Source organism: Megascapheus bottae, chromosome 3 (assembly GCF_031878675.1).
Source record: "Megascapheus bottae isolate mThoBot1 chromosome 3, mThoBot2.hap1, whole genome shotgun sequence".
Lineage (NCBI taxonomy): Eukaryota > Metazoa > Chordata > Mammalia > Rodentia > Geomyidae > Megascapheus > Megascapheus bottae.
Genome location: NC_143511.1, coordinates 78,836,999 through 78,861,645, shown reverse-complemented (window position 1 = coordinate 78,861,645; position 24,647 = coordinate 78,836,999).

The following is a 24,647-nucleotide window of genomic DNA, read 5'->3' as shown; positions in this document are numbered from 1 at the left end:
TGTGCATGAGTAGGAATAAGCTAAGTAAAGAATGTAAAGACAGGGACTGGGAGTGTAGCCTAGTGGTAGAGTGTTTGCCTAGTATACACAAAACCTTGAGTTCAATTCCTCAGTCCCACATATACCAAAAAAGCTGGAAGTGGTAGAGTGCTAGCCTTGAGAAAGCTCAAGGAGAGTGCACAAGCCCTGAGTTCAAGCCCTAAAACTGGAAAAAAAAATAAAAAGAAAACACCAAAGAACGTAAAGACAAACTTTCCTTGGTCAAGAATGTACTAGGTAGAGGGATTTACTTCTGAAAAGGCCTGGGACTGAGAAAGAGTGCATTGCCTTCCAGAAATGTGTATGCACTGTGTGTGTGTGTGTGTGTGTGTGTGTGTGTGTGTGTGTGTGTGTGTGTGTGTGTGTGTGTGTATGTAGGAATGCTTGCATTTGTACTGTGACAAAAGATAAATACAATCTAAAGAAGAAAAAAATGATTTTAACTCTTAGGTTTATATTTCCTAAGTGTGGCTTATTTTTTTTTAAACAGGTCCTATCTCCGTGAGTCACAGTATTTTTGTTGTCTTTATTGTTTCCTGTGTAGAAATCCATTGTAATTCTCTGAGCAAATATCTCATCCAGTGTCTAAGTCTAGTGAAGTGTTGGTAGTAGCCAGGAGAAAAAAAATCTTGCTATCCAGAGGCCAAATGCACTGTGCATGCCCAGTGGGTGCAAGGTGTGTTCTGTGGTTGGCTTTGGTACTGAAACCTCTGGCTAACTATGCTCTGTACTAGGACTGGGTCACCTCCTTTTGCTCATCTCCAGGACCCAAGACTGGTCACCCTAGTGTGTTTAAAATGCCTGGGCATCACCCAGTGGCTGTGTTTAGTTTAGAAGTGGTTCCAAGCTCAGACAGGCTCTTATGTCACACTGCCTTTGGCTTGTTTGTTTATTTTTGTGCCTGTGTTGGTGCTTGAACTCATAGGCCTTAGCTGTTATCCCTGTGAGTGTCTTTTGCTGTAGACTAGAACTTTATCACTAGATCCACAACACCACTTCTGGCCTTTTCTGAGTAGTTCATTAGAGGTGAGACTCTCATAGACTTTTCTGTCCAGGCTAGCTTCAAACCATAATCCACAGATTTCAACCTTCTGGCTAGCTAGAAGTATAGACATGAGCCACCAGTGCCCGTGCCTTTTAAATCTCACCTCCAGCACGTGTCAACTGTCACATGTGACTGGCTCAGATCCTTTTTCAACTCTCTGAGCTTCAGGGTGTGTGTGTGTGTGTGTGTGTGTGTGTGTGTGTGTGCATGTGTGCATTAAAAGTGTGTAGTAACATAACCACATCTGCAGTGATGGCTTCTATAAGGATTAAGCAACATAATACAAGTTCTTAGATACTGAGTAATTGCTCAGCAGGTTGAGGCAATCTTTGTGGTTGTTAGCTGGTTAAATTGGTCCATGTAGAATCTGGGTTTTATGGTGGGTCTCTGAAAACTGGAGTTAGTTCCAGATCTGTTACTTGACAACTCTATGATTATGGGTGAGAACTTAATCTCTGTCACCTCTCAATTTTCCTTTCCTTTTTTTGGTGATATTTAAGGGAATCTGCATCAAAGTTTACTAAAATTCTTCACTGAATATATATATATATATATATATATACCATATTTAGAATAGGATCTGACCTTCTAAGCTTCACCAAGTATGACCCCTACAAAGTTACCCTGTTGCTGTTATTTTGATTTTGTGGCTATGGTGAAGAGAGCTAGCAGAATGGATGGCTATCAACCTTCTTAGGGGAAAGAGAACAATGAAAAAGATCGATCTCTTTGTCCTATACCCTCAGGGTGATCCTGGCTGCCCCCCTCACAGTGGGTATCCCTTCTTTTGTTCAGGAAAGCCAGAATGCACTGGGATGGGAAAGCCCATCCAGCACCCCTGCAATACTGCCACCAAGCTTTCCCTCTGCCTGGCATCAAGGACTTGGGTCAGTGTGATTCAAGGGTGAGCCAGGGAGGGTGGGAGGTAGCCATCGTCTCTCTTGCCCCCCTGCCATCAGACAGCCTGAGGACTCAGACAGGCCCTCAGTTTAATTGGCAAATGGGTTCTCTAGGGGTAATTTTGTTGATGTGCACCATGGGAGGGTCTGCAGGCCTTAATGACCAGCTCAACCTGCTAAATGTGTTTACTGAAAAATAAGGTTATTGATTCCACAGATACTCCCTCCCCTCCCCCTTGCTATCAGCCTATTAATGCGAGTTTTATGTAACAGGACAAATAGATCACAGTGTAAAGTCTTTTGAAAATCCCCTGTGAATGCTGCAATAATGCTTTAATGTATTAATCCCCTTAATCCTGTCAAACTTCCAAAAGAATTTCAGGACGTGCTGACAGATCTCGCTCCCAGTGCTGGCAGCTGTGGCTGCATGTGGCAGGCTGCTGCTTTTACCCTTTTGTGGATGAGCCAGGGAGAGGCGGCCCTGTTAGTAATGGCCGTGGAATCAGAAGGCCACATATGAGAGTGTGAGAATAATGGGAGAAGGGTTGCTGATGTGGGCTCAGGGAAAAGAAAGCCAGCTTCAAGAAAGAGGCAGACTCTGGAGTCTTGAAACACAGAACTGGGAAAGACAGCATGCCCAGTAACCACCGTGTGTGTGTGTGTGTGTGTGTGTGTGTGTGTGTGTACTTTTTCTCTGCTGGGCATCTTGACAAGCACTTTGTTTCATCTCTATAACAGTCTCGTGATGTAGGTACTGGCATTCTAAGTCAGAAATGGGAATATCTTGTCTACAGTGTTGACAGGTCTAGTGGTTGAGTTCAAAGCTTTCTCTGTCCTGTAAATCCAGGTCAGAGTCCAGAGATCAACAAACTTTCCTGTGAAGAACTAGAAAGTAAATATTTTGGCTCTGCGGGTCACATTCTCTTTGTTCTAAGTATTTAACTCTGTTGCTTATCATGAAAATAGCCAAGCATAACACATAAGCCAAAGAGCATTTACCAAACAAAACAGTATTTACCAACACAGAAGATGGGCTGAGTTGGTCCAACTTCATGTTGGACCAATGGGATCCAGAATGGTTTTGTTTGATGGAACATATATGCGTTATAGTGGATGAATGTCCTGGGAGGCATGCAGTTCTTTTGCATTAAGACTGGTTAAGATTCAAAGGCTGGCTGGAAAAACCCATGTCCTTTCTTGGTGTGTTCATCTTTCACCCATTATGATGAAGTTCCTGAGAAAACAACCTAAGGGTAAAAGGATTTTTTTTTTTGGCTCATGGTCCCAGAAGTTTTAGTTCATGATTCACTAACTTCATTGTTTTGTGTTGGAGGTGAGGAAAGAATATCATGACAGCAGGAGTGTGGCCAAGAGGCTGCTCAGATCATGGTGGCCAGGAAGGAGAGAGACAGAGGGAAGAGTGACATTGAGCAAACATGCCTTCCTTTTCCTTCCTTCCTTCCTTCCTTCCTTCCTTCCTTCCTTCCTTCCTTCCTTCCTTCCTTCCTTCCCTCCCTCCTTCCTTCTATCTATCATCTATGTTTATTATTATCTTCAAATAATTATTCAAGGTAGTTTCAATTTAACACGTCCATCTATGTGTATGATGCATTTTTAATCAGAGTTGCTTCTTTCATTATTTCCCCCACTTCCCACCTGCTTCTCCCACCAATCACCTCACATTTTTTGGTTATATTTTGGCTGTATATATATTAGGTCTAATGGCAACATCTGAGAAACATACACCCTTTGTCCTTCTGAACCCGGGTTACTTCACTCAATTTGAGATTTTCCAGATTCATCCATTTTTCTACAAATGACAAGATTTCATTCTTTTTTATGGCTAAGAACAATTTCATTGTAGGTATACACATACTACACACCCACACCACACATTTGCATGATTCTCTTGTCCGTCGTAGGATACCTAGGCTGTTTCCATAAAATGGCTATTGTGAAATATTACTGCAATAACATGGGAGTGAAGATGCAACTGTAAAAGATATATCCTTCAAAGGCATACATCCAGTAATTCTATTCCTCTAATCATTCTCTTCCACAGTATCATTACTTCTTAATAGTCCATTCAATTATAAATCCATCAGTGGATTAATCCATAGATTAGGTCAGAGCCCTCGGATCCAGCCACCTCTCAGTGATTGGATCTATGCATTGACAACCAATCCTTCAGCACAGGAACCTTCCTCAGAACTACTTCATATGCAAACACCTGGGGTCTGGGTTGAGTGGCTAGAACCTCGCTTGAGGCTGATATGTAAACTTGAGTGGAGACCTTGCTGGATGTTTCTGGTGACAAATCTCTACTTCTTTAGTGGATTAAGACTTAACTTTGCTATAAACAGACCCTCAAGAGTCTGAGATCCTCATCTATGTCATGGAGACCCCAGACTTTAATAGCCTTATTCTGAAGGAGTACCTGCTAGATTCATGCAACTGGGGAGACTTTGAAGGCTGACCTGCCTTTGGTTTGCCTGAGTGTTTTATTTCAGCTAAAATAAGGACTGCTGGCATCCATTAAACAATCCCCCAGGTACCCAGTTGAACACATGTGGTCTCATCGTGAAATCATCCTTCTACTCATTTCCAGTTACTGGTGTCCATCCCTACAAAACCCAAGATCAGAATGCAGGAGGAAGATTCTCAGGCTCATACTTCGGGATGGAATTTGACTCCAGTTAAGTCCTAACCTCTCCAGTTCTCATTCCATCATCATCTAAGCAGACAGGGAAGCCTACTCCCTCCAATGTGCAAGCTCAGTTCCTTAAGCAGGCACCTGGAAGGTCTTACTTGTTTCCTGAATGAATTTCCAGTGTGGGTTGCTGTTATTCCTACTCTCAGAGAGGAGCTACTAATCTTGAGGGAGAGAAGAAAATGCATTTTCATCACAAGTGACAGAATCTCAAAATGCAGCTGCCCATATCTCCTGGAAAAATTCAGTTTTCTCATAAGAGTTTTTACCTCTTTCCACATGAATCTACTACTGCTTATGAAATGCAGTCATGCAAGGTCTCAAATGGTTCAGGTAGGATTTGTCTTCTTGATCAATAGAGGCCCTAACCTCTACAGCTCTGAAACACGGCCTTGCTGATTTCATGATGAGAATGTGTCCAATTAAAACCCAGCCACAGTTCTGAGTACTAGAGGAAATCAGGTGATACTTTCAGGGCCAGTATGCTAGGGCTTCCATAACTAAATACATAGAGTGACTAAACAGTAGAGACATATTGTCTCATAGTTCTAGAATTCTGAGATCAAGGTGTTGGCAGATGGCTTCCTTGTAAGGCAGTGAGGAAAAATCTATCCTTTCCTTGTTTTTAAAATTTTTATTGTAAAGGTGATATACGGAGGGGTTAGTTACATAAGTAAGGTAATGAATATATTTATTTTTGAACAATGCTACCCCCTCCCTCATTTTCTCCCAGTTTTTCCCTCCTGACTCTGCTCCTCCCCAAGTGTATAATTCATTTCCAACACAGTGTCTAGTGAGGATCACTGTGGAATTAGTTCATCCTTTGTCCCACTGTTTCTGTGCTTCCCTTTCTATTTCACAAGTTCCATTTCACATACAAGACAAAGGATACAGAAACAAAAAACAGTGACAAAAGGGAAAATACAAGAAAAAGAAAAAATAGCTACAAAGGTACAAGAAAAAAACCCTCTTGTTTCCATTTCTTGGAGTTAATTTCAGTAAGCATCAGTTTATATGATTCTATGCACAGAGCTATTGAGCCCTTGTGATCCTCTCCTAAGAGTATCTTCCTTTGGTCTCACTGTGTGATTCCTCTTTATCTTGTCCAAGTGTATTTTTTCTTTTATTATCCATTAGATTTTCTTTTAGATTTATAAGCACATTCTAATTGCTACAAATGAGGGAAATTATGCAACCTACGTTTCTTTGGGCTTGGCTTACTTTGCTTAATATATTTTTTTTCCAAAATCTTTCCATTTCCTTAAGAATGAGGTAATGTTATTCTTTCTAGTGGAAGCATGCAATTTCATTATATATTTATACCACATTTTCTTGATCCACTCAACCGCTTAGGGGCATCTAGGTTGACTCTATATCTTGGCCATGGTAAACAATGCTGCAATGAACATGGTTATGCTGGTAACTTTAGTGTGGCCTGGTTTGTGGTCAAATGAGTAAAGGCACAGGAGGGAGATTGCTGGGACATTAAGAAGCTCTCTCTTTAGTCTTTTTGAGGAACCTACATACTGATTTCCAGTTTGCATTTCTACCAACAGTGTGGTATCCTTCCCTTTTGGCCACAGCCCTGCCAGCATCTGTTACTGTTAGTTTTCTTCTCTCTCTCTTTTTTTTGTTGGTTGTGGGGCTTGAACTCTGTGTCTGGTTGTTGTCCTTGAGCTCTTCTGCTCTATTGCCCTACCTCTTGAGCCACAGAGCCACAGAGCCACAGAGCCGCAGAGCCACAGAGCCACAGAGACACTTTTTCTGGTGGTTAATTGGAGATGAGTCTCATGGACTTTAGTGCCCAGGCTGGCTTTGAACCATGATCCTCAGATCTCAGCCTCATGAGTTAGCTAAGATTATAGGAGTGAGCTACTGAGCTCAGCCTAGTTTCCTTAATAATGACCATTCTAACTGGGTTAGGTAGAAGTTCAATGTTGTTTTGACTTGTGCGTCTTTTATGGTCAGACATATTGAACATCAATTCATGTGTCTATTGGCCATTCTCATTTCTTCTTCTGAGAAGTCTCTCTTTACATCTTTAGGCTATTTATTAATTGTGTTGTCATTTCTTTGAGGATTTTTTTGGGGGGGTGTTTAGTTTTTTGAGCTCCAAGTATGAAGCCCTTGTCTAATGCATAGCTAGTCAAGATCTCCCATTCAATGGGCTGTTTATCTTTCTATGTCCTTTGCCATGTAAAGACTCTGCATTTATTGCAGTTCCTTTATTCAGCCATCCTTTGATTTCTTGTTTTTCTGGATCTTTACCTAGGAAATTTCTATTTGTGCCAAGGATCCCTAGTGTTTCCCCTATCCTTTCCTATAATGTTTCAGGGTATCTGGTCTTACATTGAGGTCTTTGATCCTTTTGGAACTGATTGTGGTACAGGATGGTATATAAGGATATAGCTTCATTGTTCTGCAAATGTACAGCCAATTCTGCCAGCACCATTTGTTGAAAAGGCTGTGTGTTCAAATATCAAATATTAGGTGGCTATAGGTCTATGGGTTCATTTTTGGCTCTTCTATTCTATTCTATTCCCTTGGTCTTCAAGCCTATTCTTGTACCAGTACCAAGCTGTTTTTTTTATAACTATGGCTTTGTAATAGAATTTAAGTTTGGTATTGATATTTCTCCAGAATTGTCTCCAGAATTTTTCTCTTTCCCTTCTCTAGTTTTTATAGTGGTTTTCTGATCTTCTTTGTTATTTTTTTTACTTTATTGGTATTATAAAGGTGATATACAGGGAGATTACAGTTACATGAATCAGGTAATGAGTATATTTCCTTTTGTATAGTATCTTCCATTCCCTTACTCTTTTTCTCAGCCCTATCTTTATGTAGTATTCTTGTAAACTTTGCTTTTATGAGGATATTAGTTATATTGTATCATGCTCCCTTCCAGTATAACTATATATTAATTAATTATATCTGCAATGATCTTCTTTCTAAATAAGAACTAATAACTTCAGTGTGTGCATTTGTTTAAGGGAGGGGGTCACAGTTCAAGTTCTAGCAGTCAATGACACATCTTTCTAGCAGTCAATGACGATCCTATGGGGCTTTAAGCTCCTAAGACCATACTTCAATTCATCCCTATAGCATGAACCTTGTTTTCTGTTTTTTTCTTCATATATTTTTATTGTAATTGAGAGAAGAGTTAGTTATATTCACCAGCTAGAAGGTGCATTACTTCACACACATTGATACTCCTCATGTTTTTGTTCCCATTTCCTTCTCCCACCCCCTTCCCTCATCTTGTTTTCCCCCTTCCCTTTCTTATTTCAAATAAACATATATACAATATACCAGATAACAAGGTAAGAAACTATAACAATATGAGAATAACCAAGGGACAACAAAAGAGATGAGAAGTAACATAGTACATTAAGAAAAACATTCACTCATTATATAGATCTTGTTTCCATATCCTTTCCTTAAGCCTCATCCTATATCCTTATGTATCTAGGTTTTGAGCTATTGTAATCCTCTGCTAGGAGAGTCCATGTTTTGTACTAATTATTACAAATGAGGGAACCCATTGAGCCTATGTTCCTTTGGGTCTGGCTTACTTCACTTAATATGATTTTTTTCCCCCAAGTCTTCCATGTCCTTATAAATGGGGCGATGTCATTCTTTCTGATGGCTGCATAAAATTCTATTGTGTATAAATACCACATTTTGTCAACCCAGTCATCTACTGAGGGGCATCTGGGTTGGTTCATTATCTTTGTTATCTATAGCATGAACCTTGTATTCTCTGCACAGATCTAACATGCCCTCCTTCTGTCTTCTTTCCTTTCTTCCTTTCCCCTTTTCACTTACCTTGGGCTAGGCGCTGAACAAATTGGGAATCATATAGGAAGCATCTGGCTCATCTGATCTTCTTGTCTTGGCCCCCATTTCATGGCAGGTGTCCATGGTTAGACAGTAGAGTGGAGTTAAGGTGATGGAAGTTTTAAAAGAGTTTCCTGGAGAAATGATGCTTCTTTTGGTTGTTGTGGGATGTTGAGGAATTATATACATGAGGAACCATCAGAGGAAAATTCAAGTTTAGGTAAGAGCATCCATGAGGACTGAGCATCTTTAGAAAGTGCTTTGCACTATGCAGTAAGAATATGACAAAAGGTAGATTCAAATCCAGAGTGAGATCTCACTCCTCTAAAGCTTTTCTCTTGAACTTCATGCTCAGCACATTTTCTGTGACTGAGAAATCTTTTAAAGTATCCTGCCATGTCCTTTAGATTTGGAGAAAGTCCCCAGTTAGATGTTGGTAGCTGTGGTCAAGTGCTTCTCTGTCACATGCGCATATACCTCAACTACAGTGCTGTTCTCAGGCTCAGGCCCACTTTGCTTTTCTGGACCCCTGATATCACTTGACTGCAGGTCTAGTGTTCTATTCTGTTCCTGGCCATCATATACTGTATGTGGGTTGCAGATTACCGTCCTGGATTCCACTTAACCTACTTCCCTACATTTATTTCCATTTCTTTTAATTTGCCTGCCTCGATCAATTCTCCATTCCCCTAATCATTTTTTTCTTGTTTGCTTTTGAACTCCCTCCAATTTGTCTGCTTTGGCCTAGTAATGAGGTGCCCTGAACAAAATGCAATATTCTGCATTTGCTAGGGTTGTATAGATTTTCTTGCTAACTATCTGTTCAGACCCCAGGTGACATGCTTTTTTACTGAAACAACTCTATTAGTGATTGAGCTTGTGTAAGGATGTTGCTATAAAAAATCACAAAATACTAAACTATATGGTCAAAGGAACACTTAATTCTTTTTGGTCCATATCTTCACTTTCCCCATGCACTTTCACACTCAGTTACAACATCACTATGCTGCCTATGCCAGTTATGCTTCTCTTTCATCTGTTTTTTCCACCAAGTAAATGGGCAATACTGATGCCATCTTCTGGCTGAACCTTGTCTCTGAAGCTCTCCACTGCTCCTCAGGTAGCATTTAGGACTTACTTCCTGCTTTCCTCTTGCATGTTGGTGTTTGACTTCTATGTCAGAGCAGGTAGGCACGAGGTAGAAAGTGTAGTTTGCTGCTTCCCTTGGAGAGACTGCTGATGTGTTCATGGGCTACCATGTCTTCTTGATTATCTACTCTTCAAGAACATGGAAAAGTGAAGAAGTGGAGCTGTGCTGTGAAATATGCCACACAGCAGGAACATTGTGCTTTGAGGACTGGGACACTGGAGATGGATGACACTTCTGTATTGCATTTTCTCCTTTAAAATATTTTCTTGCAGCCATATAAGGTGTGACTGCTATTCTTAATGTACTATGTTATTTCTCATCTCTTTTGTTGTCCCTTGGTTATCTCATATTGTCACAGTATCTTACCTTGTTATCTCATATATTGTCTATATGTTTATTTGGAATAGGATAGGGAAGGGGGGAAACAAGATGAGGGGAGGTGATGGGGGAGGGAAATGGGGACAAAAACATGACAAGAGGTAGCAATGATGGTTAAGGAATGCACCTTTTATCTGGTGAATATAATGTAACCCTTCTATTAATAACAATAAAAAATTAATACATTTTTTCTTGCCCACAAATGGGTGTTTTGACAAAACACCCGAGTCTCCTTTTCTTTTCTCAGTGTCTGATATTGCATATTCGGTTTGGTGGAAACTAAGTGGGGACAGAATAGAAATGATTTGTATCACAGCTGTTAATTTCCCTAAGGGCTCCAAACTACTAATCTGCAAATCTTCCTTCATGGCATGAAACGCAATACTTGTTGCATAGCTGGCTCTTCATGTAGCTGAATGCTTTATTTAAAAGACTATTTCTAATGAAGGAACAAATGAAGGTTATGTTAGCTATTGTCCAGTAAAGGAACATTCTTTACAATCGAGAACTCATTACCCACAGTTTTCTTGAAAGCCTCTGATGAGAAGAGTCCCCACTGCCTCTCCCCAGGTTCACAGTTCAATTTGCAGGCCTTCTGATTATTGGAAAGATGATCCCTATGCTGAGCAGAAACTGTTAATTAAACCTAGAGCTATATAAATGTGGCCTATTCTTTCCGCTTCCTGAAAGCTGAAACCTCTCCAAAGAATGATGGAAATCGGTGACTAGATTCTCTATATAACATTTATGGGGTCTTGAATTGTCTTGGTCATCTTCACATACTGGCTTCTAGTTCTTTAGTGTCTGTTGTAAAGTGTGGGTTCTAGAAGGAGGCTCAATTTTTCAGTTTTAGAAAGAAGATAGAAAGGAGAGAGAATGCGAGCTAGAAAGGAGAGAGGGAGAAGAGGAAGGAGAAAGAGAGAGAGGCATAGGACAATGTAACAGCAGAACAGCAGACTATCTCAAGCATGGGCTCAAAGAGGCGAGAGAGAGGGGGTGGGAGGGAGAGAGGTAGGGAGAGAGAAGGGGGAAAAGGGAACAGGAGGGAGAGGTTGAGAAGGAGAACACTGAATTAGAATATTGACAAATGCATTCAGTAGGCAGATGCTGGAGTTCATTGCTAGTAATAATCAGAGTATGATTGACCCATTTCAAAATTGATTCCAGACAAGAATGCTCACAAGAAAATAAATAAATCCTTTAACTTTTATTTTTGTTGTAATTCTTATTGAGAGATTGAATCTGTAGAACAGTAAAATCATCTTAAACTGAAATATCTCTATGGGTGGATGCTATTCAGAGATACTAAATCTATTTCTTCTGTGTCATTCCCTCATTTTTCTTTTCTTCAGGCAGTTGTCATCAATCCCTTATGATATCCTTCTTTGCTTAGCCTGAATGTGGGCCTTTCCCAACATAAAATTCCAAACCGCCATGGCCAATGGCTCTGTATTAATGAGTATCTTGTTATTTATTGCTATAATAATAAAGCTGTAGAGTAGGCGACTCTTAAACCCCAGGGGTATGTAAGATTGTATTGTTTATGTGCTAGGATGATTGGAAGTTCGCTGGTGTTGCTTGGACTTGGCTGATAACAACTGGACTCTCTCATCCATGGCTGGAGGCTCTGCTCTAGCTGGTCTGGTCTTACTGAGCTCAGCTGGGATAGTTCTGCTTGTAAAGTCGCTCATCCATCCCATAGGAGCAGTAGACTCATCTGAATATGTTCTCATAAGAATGGCACTTTCTGTGGGTAAGACATTGTGTTTGAAACACTGTTATCGCAACCCTAGCAAGAGAACAAAACATTGCACACAAAATCTAATAAATCCTTAATGTTCTTTTAGAATTAATCTGTTTTACAAGAAAAAAATCAACATGGCTTAGGCTATTCCTCAAGAACATTTGTTACAAAATTATTGTCTATTTAAGTTGTGGATTCTCGTCAAAGATGAATTCCCTTTCCACATTGGGATTTATTATTTTACTATCTCTTTATGTTAATATTTATGTCTCTGCAGAAAGATAAACAACTGATGTCATTTAGAAAAAAAAGAATGGCAGAAGTCTAAAGAGTGATTACAGACACAAAGGGCTCATTGGTAGATAGTCATCATTCAAGGAAATTCATATGGATGAGGTCAGATTCAAGGTGTAGAAAACTGATGCCTCTTCAGGTATCTTAAGTAAAAATGTAGGAAATGGGAAGGGGTATAAATTTGGGGTTCTTAATGTAGCCTATTGTGATATGTAATAATCTTAATTCACCTATGTGAATTTGCTAATTATTTATCTGTATTAGTACATCTGATAGTTTGTATGCCACAATTTTAAGGATGAAAATTGATGTCATAATGCGAAGCTACATTGGAACTGGGTACTGGGTACTCATGGCTGTAATCTTAACGACACAGGAGGCTGAGATATAAGCATCATGCTTTGGAGGCAGCCTGGGAAGAAAAGTCTGTGAAACTTATCTCCAATTAACCAGCTAAATGCCAGAAGTAGAGCTGTAGAAGTAATAAAGTGCAAGTCTTGAGAAAAACAAAAATAAAAACAAAAATAAGAGAGAGCCCCTGGCCCTTAGTTCAAGCCTCAATAGCCTCTGAGATCCAAGGAAAGCAGCAACTCTGGGTAACTAATACATCTTTTCTTTCCTGAGTAGGTTGGACCAGATTCTGATTCAAATTTTCCAGCCTATATGTAAAAACACACTTATGTCCCAACACCTCAGATATTTTTAGTGATACTGGTAAACACACTTCCTTTCCCTGAAGACAGCTAAAGTCTAACATACAGAGAGGGGGAATATGCTATGGGATTAACCACATTCAGGTAAAATCTAAGTCTTACCCCCAGTACCACCATCATCACCATACTCTACAGAAGTTACTCTGTACTTACTCTACCTGGCATTTCTTTAGGATGATCCAGAAAGATAGGCTAGTGTAAATTATGTTGTAAATGAGGACAACCAGCATCAAAAAAAGTGCTATTATATAGCCTTGGTCCTCAACTTTACCTGAGACAATGATGACTCTGCTCCACAAGGAAAAGATCTTCTGAGAACCCAAACAGATGCTTCTACAGCTGTTTCACCTGACTTCCTGTTCAAATCTGGCAGGACTCCCTGCACTACCCTAGAGGCTCTGCTTCCTTCTTTCCATGGTATTTGTGCCTTCACTGCTTTCTTTTTTTCCAATGCCTGGCTCTTTTCCCAAATCTCTACTCTCTAATTCTCTTTCCCTGCTGATCAGTGGAGAGCAACCAAAACAATATCCATTAGAAAATGATAAATGGGAACTCACTGAGTTATTGTGGTTAGGGAATTGTTCTCTGCTGTTGCTGCTGCTGCTGCTGAGAGGTTTTCCTTAAAGGAACTTGAACCTTAGAAGAAACACATCTCTTGAGAGTAGACTACAATTACAATCAGAGAGAAAGGTTATACTTAGAGGTAGGAAGGAAGACAAACCATTATATACTACAGTATTCTCTCTCTCTCTCTCTCTCTCTCTCTCTCTCTCTCTCTCTCTCTCTCTCTCTCTCTCTCTCTCTCTCTCTTTCTCTCTCTCTCTCTCTCTCTCTACCCCCCCCTCTCTTTCCCAACCATTATCCCTTGATCACCTTAGGAGTCAAACATTTTCCCAGAGGGTTGGGATGACTAGACTTCGGCCACCTAGGTATAGGTAGAATCATTCCTCCTCTCTGAAAAGTAAGCTTTATTTAGTTGATGATCCCAAGTCCTCCTTTCTGTGGGTTCAGCCCTCTCGTAGGAGCATAAGTCTAAGTCTTCAGACTTAGACTTGAGATGAGTGATAGTCCTCCAGTCTACTCACCTAACTATAAACCTCTACTGCTATGGTCTGAAAAGTTCTTTCCTCCATGCACAGAATGAAGTACCAGCTATGTGCCCCATCAGGAAGAGGATCTTGGGGAGAGCTTCTAGAATTTCACTGTTCACTGAAGACTATTCCTAGAATAGACAGATAGAATCTTTTTTGTGCCATGACAGCAAATATTGCTCCAAGTTGCTGTAACTTATAATAATCAAGGTTTATTTCTTGATGTGGTTGGATGGCAGGTTTCTACTCCTCATAGTACCACAAGAACATAAACATGTGTCAGCAGGAGACTTCCATAATGTCGGAAAAAGGATATGGTGAGTAGCTTGTTGGCTCATGAAGATGTGCCAAGAAATGATCTATGTTGCTTCTTGATCATATTTTATTAGGTTGAGCAGGCACAGAGCCATCTCTCTATCTCCATGTAAAATTGTGAGGGTAATGCTTTTTGATCTATTCATTTCTCCTTAAATGCCATGTGATTTGCTTTGCAGTGGGGAACATAGGAAATGTGATAAAACTTAAAGATGAAGACTTACCTTCTTTTTCTTCTCTTGGAAATCCTATATTCACCACTATATGACTAGCCTAATTTAGATGCTGGAGACACATGGCCAAATCACTCTTTGTCTCCCCAGCAGAGGGACACACCAGCTACCACATGTAAGAGTGAAACCATGGTATATTCCACCATGCCAGTCAACCTGTCAGATGATGTTGGTCACATGTCTCAGAGTCCACCTGCTTCCTTAACTGCAAGTAGCCTCTATTTATTTCAATAGGTTGTATGAATGCATGATTTCAGGTACTAATGGCTAGTTTTCTTGTCTGGTGTACCCCAAGACACTGAATGCTTTGAAGAATAGGACTGTGACGTGCTCTCTCTTTCCTAGGTGCTGGTACTAAGCCTGCATCCTAGTAAGTATACAATGAACATTTGCTGACAGAAGCCATATTAGAGATAGCTAGAATTTATATCATGGCAGCCTGTCTTCAGTTAAGGGGACAACTGAGAATGTAGACTTCGCTTGACCTGCACTGTCCAATGTGGTAGCCAACAGCCATACCTTACAGGTTGGATTATCCCAAATTTGATGTCGACTACTTCTGAGTGTGGCTGTAGATGGAGATGAAGTTTTAGGATAGGTCCTAATTGTATAAGATGGTGGTCTTATAAGATGGGAAAGCTTAAAGGCAGGCACACACACACACACACACACACACACACACACGTAGAACATCATGTGAAGATGAAGACAGGTATTGGTAATGCTCTGGAAGCCAAGAAATGTTAAAGACTGCCTACAAAGCACCAGAGGCAAGGTGAGAAGCATGAGGGAAGTCTTTCTCACAGTCCTGAGAAAGAATCATCTCTATAAACACCTAGATCTTGGATTTAGAGTTCCAGAAATGGGATCCAATCATTCTCTTGGTTAAGAACCTTAATGTACAATGCTTTGTTAAGGCAGCACTAGCAGGCTAGCATTTGCTCCACCTTACCGGTGACTATTTAAATATAAATATAACTGGCATTAATAATTGGTTTTGACTAAATATTCTTGACCATTCACAAGCCTAATAGTTGGTGTGTGGGCTAGTGGCTACTGCATTACGCATTCAGGACAGTAAACAGTTCAACATCACAGAGCATTCTGTCTTGAGACACTATTCATGTAAAGTTGTAAGAAATAATGCAGAGAGGCCATCTGTCTTCTTTATTCAGTTTCCTCCAGTAACAAGATTTTGTAACACATTAGGAATAGATGACAGTAGTTCAGTGACATTGATGCCATCAGATATAGAATAGCTCCATTACCAAAAGGGTGGGTCCTAATGCATCTTCAAAATTTTCTTTCTTTCTTTCTTTCTTTCTTTCTTTCTTTCTTTCTTTCTTTCTTTCTTTCTTCCTTCCTTCCTTTCTTTCTTTCTTTCTTTCTTTCTTTCTTTCTTTCTTTCTTTCTTTCTTTCTTTCTTTCTTCCTTTCTTTATTTATTTTGCCAGTTCTGGGGCTTGAACTCAGTGCCTGAGCACTGTCCTTGGCCCTACCACTTGAGCCACAGCACTACTTCCAGCTTTTCTATGTATGTGGTACCAAGCAATAGAACCTGGGTCTCTGTGCATATTAGGCAAACCCTCTACCAATAGGCTAAACTCCCAGCCCCACATTTTATATATTGATGTTATAGTATGATATTTTATATGTATGTATGTTTTATATATATATATATACATTAAAATGGGCCAATCAAGTTAATAAAGACAAGTATTACTTCCCATACTCACTACCCAATTTTATCTGGTCTCAGGGAATCATGACTCTACTGTGAATCTGAGTTTGATGCTTTAGATTTCATACATAAAGAAAATGATACAGTATTTGCCTTTGTATGACTGCCTTATTTTGCTTAATATAATTTTATTTCTTCAAGTTTTTAAAAAAATATGTATATGGATGTATATGTATATATATATATGGATATACACACATACACATATATACACTAATATATGAGTATTCCATTATGTTGCACATATGGAGTATATAATTCACATTCCCACACATGTAAATGATATATTAAAATATATGTTTATATTATATATATCACATATTCTTTATCTCTAATAATCCTTTAGCCCTTCCAACTCTCCTTGGTTAAGCCGAGAAGACAGACATTCTACACATATCAAATAGCATGTAACTGACCAGCAGGGAAGAACTGTCTAGACTCTAGTCAATCCAGTAGAAGAAAAAGCAAGAGAGGTAGGGAGAGGGCAGTATTATTTCCTTGAGCCTTGGGGTTTGGTAGAGATAAGAACATATCTTCTTAACTGCTGAGAAAATAGCCATAAGTAGAGAGAGGAGTATTCCATCTTGAAAAGAGGTTGAAGGGTTCATTTTACTGGATGCTTGCTGTGGTTTGAGTATGAATTATCTCCTTCATACTCATGTGACTGAATGCTGGTGTATTCCCCAGCTGGTGGCACTACTTTGGCAGATTGGGGAAACTGTAGGAGTTGGTGTGTCGCTGGTGGAAGTGGGTCACCGGAAGTGAGCTCTTGAAGGTTATACCTGGGATCCTGTGTATCTCTTTCTCTGCTTCCTAGCTGCCATGGGGTGAGCAGGTCTCCCAGAGTCCTCTGTCACACACCCCAACCACCAGCTCTTCTCAAGTCTGTGGAGCCATGTGACCAGAGACTGAAACCCTCTGAAACTGTGAGCCCAAAGAAATCTTTTCTCTCCTGAAGTTGTTTATATGGGTATTTTGGTCACAGCTAACCATGGTTATGGTTCACTTAGAAAAGCTGGTCGATTTAGCAACACTTTGAAGTTAAATGTTTTGCGACATAAAGTGATGAGTCAACCACTTTAGACTTGGAGGAGGTTGAAATCAGCTGGGAAGGGAGAGCAAGGCACTGGGTTTGCTGAAATCTCCCCCATCCTTTGCGGGGTGGGAGGCCTGAATGAAGAACTCTTGGCCTCTACAGCCACTGGGAGAAGTTTTCTTTCCACAATCTCACTTCTGAAAAGGAGCAAAGAGCCGAGAAATGGGCTGTGATTCCCATTTATATTCATTAACACCTAAAGATGAAAAATACCTTTCCATTGTCCCAGGGTTAATTCAAGCCCATTGCATAGGAAAAATGCTATACATCTTTGTCAGTGCAATCTCAGAGGTGAGAGATCAGGACACATATTACAGGGCAAACTAGTGTGGTCCTGCCACAAATTTTCAAGGTGCTTTGATGAGCTAGATCCCAGGACCAGTGTTAAGGCATTTAAAGCATCACCTTCTGTTCATTCACAGGTGCTCAGAAGGCAAGACAGGTCCTTGAAGCAAAGACCATAGTCTCCTGAAAACTTTTGGATAATAGTCAATTATATATGATATGCATATATATATGTGACATACAATATACCTGTATTGAATGCTGACTCCATTTAAGAACTTGGCTAATCCAGCCCTACCTCTTCCACACTTCTCTGTTGAATTTATTTAATGATTAAGTAATGAATAACTTACGCCTGTTGATTTGTTTAGTTACTGTTTGAAATGAAATTTTGTAATTGAGGGGACAGTGCCGACATGGGAAAATGCTGTCCAGTATATATGCTTATGAATGTTTGTATACGTGTCCTCATATAAGTGTCACCAACCATGTTCATTATGGCATTATTTACCATAGTTATGATACCTAGATGCCTCTCAGTTGATGATTGGATCAAGAACATGTCATATTGATACACAATGGAATTCTATGCTGCCATCAGATAGAATGATATTGCTCCATTTGTAAGAAAATAGAAAAAACAGGAAAAAATTACATTAATGAAGCAAACCAGGTCCAAAGAAATATAGGTTTAATGGTTTCCCTCACTTACAGTAACTAAAGTATGTCTATGATATTCCTAACAGGGGATCACAATAACCCAGTCACTAAGTGCATAGGACATATATAATGAAATGTATCAAAATAAACTCCAAGAATTACAAATAAGAGGTTTTATTGTTTGCAGCTGTTTCTTTTTGTTTGTCTGTTTTCTGTACCTGTTATCTTGTATATAAGTTTGTCTAATCCTCCCAAGGGAAAGAGAATCACAGAAACAGTAGGACAAAGGATGAACTAGCAACAATGATACTAGATTCTATGTTAGATATGAACTTTGCAACTGGGGGGAGGGAAATGGATGGGAAAGGAGGAGAAGAAAATGAGGGAAGGGGGGTATCTGTGTTAAAAAAGAAATGTACTCATTTTCTCACTTAAGTAATTGCAAATCCCCCGCCCTCTGTCCATCATCTTCATCACCTTTACAACAAATAAAAAATTAAATAATAAAATGAGATACAAAAGAGAAATAGAATATTGTCAGCACTCTAGAAGTTTCCCTTGGCATGTTTCAATTCTTACGTTTTTCAGATAATTACTCTTCTGACTTTAATCATCATCCTTTAGCTTTGCCTTTTTGAACTTTATGCAAATGGAAGCTTCTAGAATGCACTCTTCCTGTATCTGGCTTCTTCTTTTGCTCAAAATAATCTCTGAAAGCTTTATCCACATTATGTGTATCAGTAACTCATTGTTTTTGTTGTTGTGCATTATTTCACTGTATGAATATACCACAGTTTATTTATTCATTATTCTGCTGATGGCTACTTTGGGTTGCTTCCAATCTGGGTCTATTTGAATAATTTGTTGCTTTACTTTTCTTCATTGTATTAATCATTACTTGACATAGTAAACATTTTAGTTTTTTATTTGTGCCATTATCTTCTCACTGGAATATAAACTCCATAGAATACAAATATTTATTAATTTTTTTCTCCCATATCTCAAGTACCACAGACAGGACCTGCCTGGCATATAACAGGGTCTCAATAAATATTTTTGAATAAATGAACAAATGAATGGGCTCTTGTTAGACACATTCTGTGGTGACAGTCTTGTTCTAGTTCACTTGAAATTTTTCTGCTTAGCCCTGGAAATTCTGCATTCTCTTTGTTCTGGGAAATCCTATCAGGTTTTTATTTGATTTTTTTTTTAATTTTTAAAGATTATTGTAGTTCTTGATTGAAGATTGGTGCTGAAAGTTTGCTGATCTATCCAGTTATTCTTTCACAGCCCAGGGATGCCCTGAGGCAAGGCCAGAGTGGAATCCTTGTCCATCAGGTTCCAAGGATAAGAGGTCTTTCCTAGAGCAAGGATGAGTCCTATACACTAAGCTGAAACAATCTGTGAGTCTGGGCTTGTGAAAATGGACAATTTGGGGCTTTCATGGCCAAAACCTCAGATACTGAAAACTTATGGACATAACTATAGCTTGCTTGCTCTTTTCATTATTATTACTAAAAACTATTTTACAAAATGTGCATACTCTTCAGACAGAAACTTTCCTCTAAAATCAGAATATTCAATGCTGTTAACATTACTTACTGCAAGTTTGAGCCAGAGCAATTGGGTAAGAAAGGGAAATAGGATCTATTCACATTGAAAATGAACAATTACTATTATTCCTGTCCTCAGATGCAATCTTTTATGCAGAAAATTGTAAGGAGCCAGGAGCCAGTGGCTCCGCCTGTAATCCTAGCTACTCAGGAGACTGAAGATCGAAGTTCCAACCAGCTCAGGCAGGAAAGTCTACAAGACTGTTATCTCTAATTAACCACCCGAAAACTGTAAGTGGAGCTGTGGCTCAAAGTGGTAGAACACTAGCCTTGAGAAAAAAAAAATGCAAAGATAGTGTCCAGGCCTTGAGTTCAAGCCCCTGGACTGACAAAAAGCCAACAACCCCCAATCCCTTCTTCCAAAAAACAAAAATCAACCAAATGACTACATCAAAAGTCTCATTAATGAATTAATACATTCATTAAAACCTGTTGGAATTAATTCATTTAAAGTTTCAGGGTAGGAAATAAACACAAATATCATGTGCTTCCATACATTAACAATGAATAATCTGGAAAGAAAATAAGGAAAGCAATTCCAATTTATAATAATATCAAAAACAAAATACTTTGGAATAAATTGAACCAAGGAGATAAAAGACTGTACACTGAAGAGAGAAAAATGTTGCTTATGGTAATTAAAAAAGACACAAACAAATGGAAAGACATGCCCTCTTAATGGATTAGAAGGCTTAATTGTTAAGATGTCAATACTAACCAAAGCTATCTACAGGTTCAATAAAGATACCATCAAAAATTCCAATGACATCTTTTTCAGAAATATATAAAAAAATCCTTCCTAAAATTCATATGAACTCTTTAGAGAACCACAAACAGCCAAATAAAAAATCTCTAGAGGAAAAACAAAGTTGTAGAACTCTTACTTTCTCATTTCAAAATGTATTGATTAAAATTGCAGAGTAATTGCACAAAAACAGACCTACATATCAATGACACAGGAAAGAGGTCTGAGAGTCTAGAAATAAACACTCATGTATGTGGTCAAGTGAATTATATGAGATGAATGTCAAGACCTCTATATAGGGAAAAAAATCTCTGTAACCACAACTATAAAAAAAAGATATACACAAGCAAAAGAAGGTAATCGAACTCTTGTGTCATATACAAAAATTAACTCAAGAAGAGTCAAGGACTTTTAATGTAAGCAGTAAAAACCATAAAACTCAGGAAAAAAACAGAAAAAAATGTTTTGTGACATGATCTTTGCAGGAAACATATAATATCTACACTGCAAGAGGTATAATTTAATATGTGCTATAGTGTGGCTGAAACTAGAAGATATGTGAAATGACAGAAACAAATGGTCGAACACTGGATTATTAATTTATGTGAAATAACTAGTCTACTTCCTGAACAGACAGGAAGTAGAATGTGGCTACAAGGGGCTAAGGTGTGTGGGAATGTGCAGACATAGTTTTACTCCAGAATAATGAAATAGTTAATGGCATGGAAGGTGTCCTTAGCTGTAAAAGCAATGTGAATGTATTCAGTGCTACTAAGCTGTACACTAAAAAATGGTTTCAACAGTCATCTTTGCATTGTTTTTACCATAATAATAAAAATGTCCTCAGATATTTCAGTAGAACATTTACTCAAAAAACCTATTAAACAATTTTTTGAAAGTTTATTTATTTATTTATTTATTTATCAGTACTGGGGCTTGAACTCGGGGCCTGAGCACTGTCCTTGGGCTTTCCTCAAGGCTAGTGCTCTACCACTGGAACCACAGCACCACTTCCAGCTTTTCTACATATGTGGTACTGAGGAATCAAACCCGGGTCTTTGTGCACGCTAGGCAAGCACTCTACCAATAGGCCAAACTCCCGGCCCCTAAAAAGTTTATTTTTATTATAATGGCTGCAGGGATTTCATTGTGGTATTTCTATATAATGTCTCCTGATCAAATTCATTCCTTCTATCACTCTCCCTCCTCTCCTATTTATGCTGAAAACAAATTCAACAGTTTTCATTCTTCTATTTTCATACATGTATATAATATACTTTCATCTTGTTTATTCTTCTTCACTTTATTTGCTCTCCTCCCTCCTACTGGTACCTCCCCCCCCAACAGAGCCTGTCATTCATTTTATTTAGTGTATATAATTGTACAAAAAGGCTTCAATATGATATTTCAAATACATACACATAAATACCTTCTTTAAACATTTTAAAGCCAGATATTATATGACATTTGTTAGTCTGGGATTTGATCATCTTAATTTAGAAATAAAATCAATCATCTCTGCCCAATGATCAGATGGTATGGATGTTAAATTTTCTTACCCCACATTAGCTTTATTAATAGCTTACATCTTGTCTTTTATTTTAGTCTGTCTCAACTGAGAATGGATAGTGATTGCTTTAGCTGGAAAGAGTATGGAATTGGTAAATGTACAATTAGGTAAGAAGATGACACTCTAACTTTTCCATTGCTCAGTACGGTGATGATAGTTAATGATAATATGTATTCTTGAGTGCAATCATGCATATGAAAGTGTACAGTAAGGATTTTAAAGAAATGCACCATTGAAGAAATGATAAAAAGTTTAGTGTTTTGGAATTTACCATAGTGAAGATATGGAACCAACCCAGATGCCCCTCAGTTGATGAGTGGATCAACAAGATGTGGTATTTATACATAATGGAATTCTATGCTGCTGTCAGAAAGAATGACATTGCCCCATTTGTAAGAAAATGGGAAGACTTAGAATCATATTAAGTGAAGTAAGCCAGACTCAAAGGAACATAGGCTCAATGGTTTCCCTCATTTGTCATAATCAGTAGAAACCTTGGGCTCTCCTAGCAGAGATTCACAATAGAACAAAATCTAGATACATAGTATGATGCTAAATGTAAGGACCTCCAGGATAAAGAAACAACAGCCATATGAGTGATTATTGTCCTTAATGTACTATGTTATCTCTCATCTCTTTTGCTATCCCTTGATTAGCTCATATTGTTAAAGTATTTTACCTTGTTATCTGATATATTGTATCTATGTTTATTTGGTTATTTGAAATAGGAAGGGAAAGGGGGAAAACAAGATGAGGGGAGGGGGTTGGGGGCGAATTGGGGACCAAAACATGAGAAAGGGTGTCAGTGTTTGTGAAGTAACGCACCTTCTATCTGGTGAATATAATGTAACCCTTCTATTAATTACAATAAAAATACATGAAAAAAATTGGTGTTTTGGATATAGGACAATTATCCTGTTTTGATTAGTACACAATGTAGGAATGAATAGAGGTATTATGCTGTACTTTAACTATTGTGTGAAGGAAAACATTAGCAACAGAAATAAATGTCAGTCAGGGTCACAGCCAGTATCGAGAAACGTATCAAGTCAGTGGTCATGAAATGAACATAATAAATTTCTGATCAGAGTAGAATAGAATGGAAATCACCAGATATGGTAGCAGGATGAATCACCTGGCTGGAATTTTGGCTGGGGTCTTTTCTGACTGTGGAACCACAAACAAGTTTCTGACAAGAATTTTAAGCCCTGCCTTCCTTATCTATGAGATGGGGCACATAATAATGTGATGGTTTCTGTGGAGTGTTGAAGGCAGAGCCTAGAACACAAGAAGTGCTGTGTGTACAAATATTGACATTTGTTGTATAGAAGCATATGCCTATGCAGCTTAGGAATACATAAACCTGGATTTGAGCCCATAGATCTGCAGTTAGTGCAGACATGTATTTAGAGCCTTGCCAGCCTCTCTTGTGTGGGAGACATCTCCCTGTTGGCAAGGCCAACATCAGAGCTGGACAGATGCTTTTTGGCTCCTCAGAGCCAGCAAGTTAGGTTTCAATGGGGCTTTTTCCCTTTCAGATTCCTGTGTGCCTCATGAGGTACCTTCTTTTCCTCCAAGCCTTTTGTTGTTGTCATTTTTCCTTTTTCCCTTCCGGTAATAAAATGCAATCTAATTTGCAGTACATTTAACTGAAATTTGATTTCCAAGGTTGGGTCTTGCAAAACTGTCACCAGCTCTGAGGATCTCAGACAGACATGTAGACTGGCTTGGAGTGGTAGTGGTGGTGGTTGGGGGGATTAATCGATGTTGGTCTGCAAATTGTTCTTGTACTTGTGTGTACCGTAGCATGCTAATAGTAAGGATGCACTTGGAGTTTTGCTGAAGAGAGGAGAGCAGAAGAGCCCAGATGCAGGGTCTACTCAGAGAGCACAGCACTCCATTGCTGGTTTGGAACAGTGAACAGGTATGCCGACAGTAAGGGGAAAAAAATGCTGTCTCTCTGCATGAACAACTGCAATCTCTACTCACAGACTGCCAGAATGTCAACACCAGGGGAATCCCAAAGACCCTAGTAAGGGACACCCTTGCATATAACAAAAATGGGGCTGCACTGTTCCAACAGCATGCACTGCCATCTGCCATGCTAGGACTCTGATAAGTCATCTTTAATCTTCACGTGCACAAACTTCTCAGGAAGACATTATGTCTCTGGGGAGCAGCGAGGTGAATCAGCTCACCTAAAGTCACACCGTTGCTGTGAGTAGGAGGGTTAGGAGTTGAAGTAAATGTGTCTGACACTGCTGCCGCTGGTGTGGTGGGTGAATCGGCAGCATTCGTAGCATCTGGGGGAGCTTGTTAAGGCCTGGAAAATTCAAAGCCCCCTCCATAACGCTTTGAATCAGAATCTCCATTCTAACGCACTTCCCAGATGACACGTGGGTTCCTGAAGCTTTTAGGAAGCATGACTCGGCCTGGATTTTTTTCCTTGCCCTTGCTGTGTCTCCTGTAGTATGGCTATAACTCAACAAA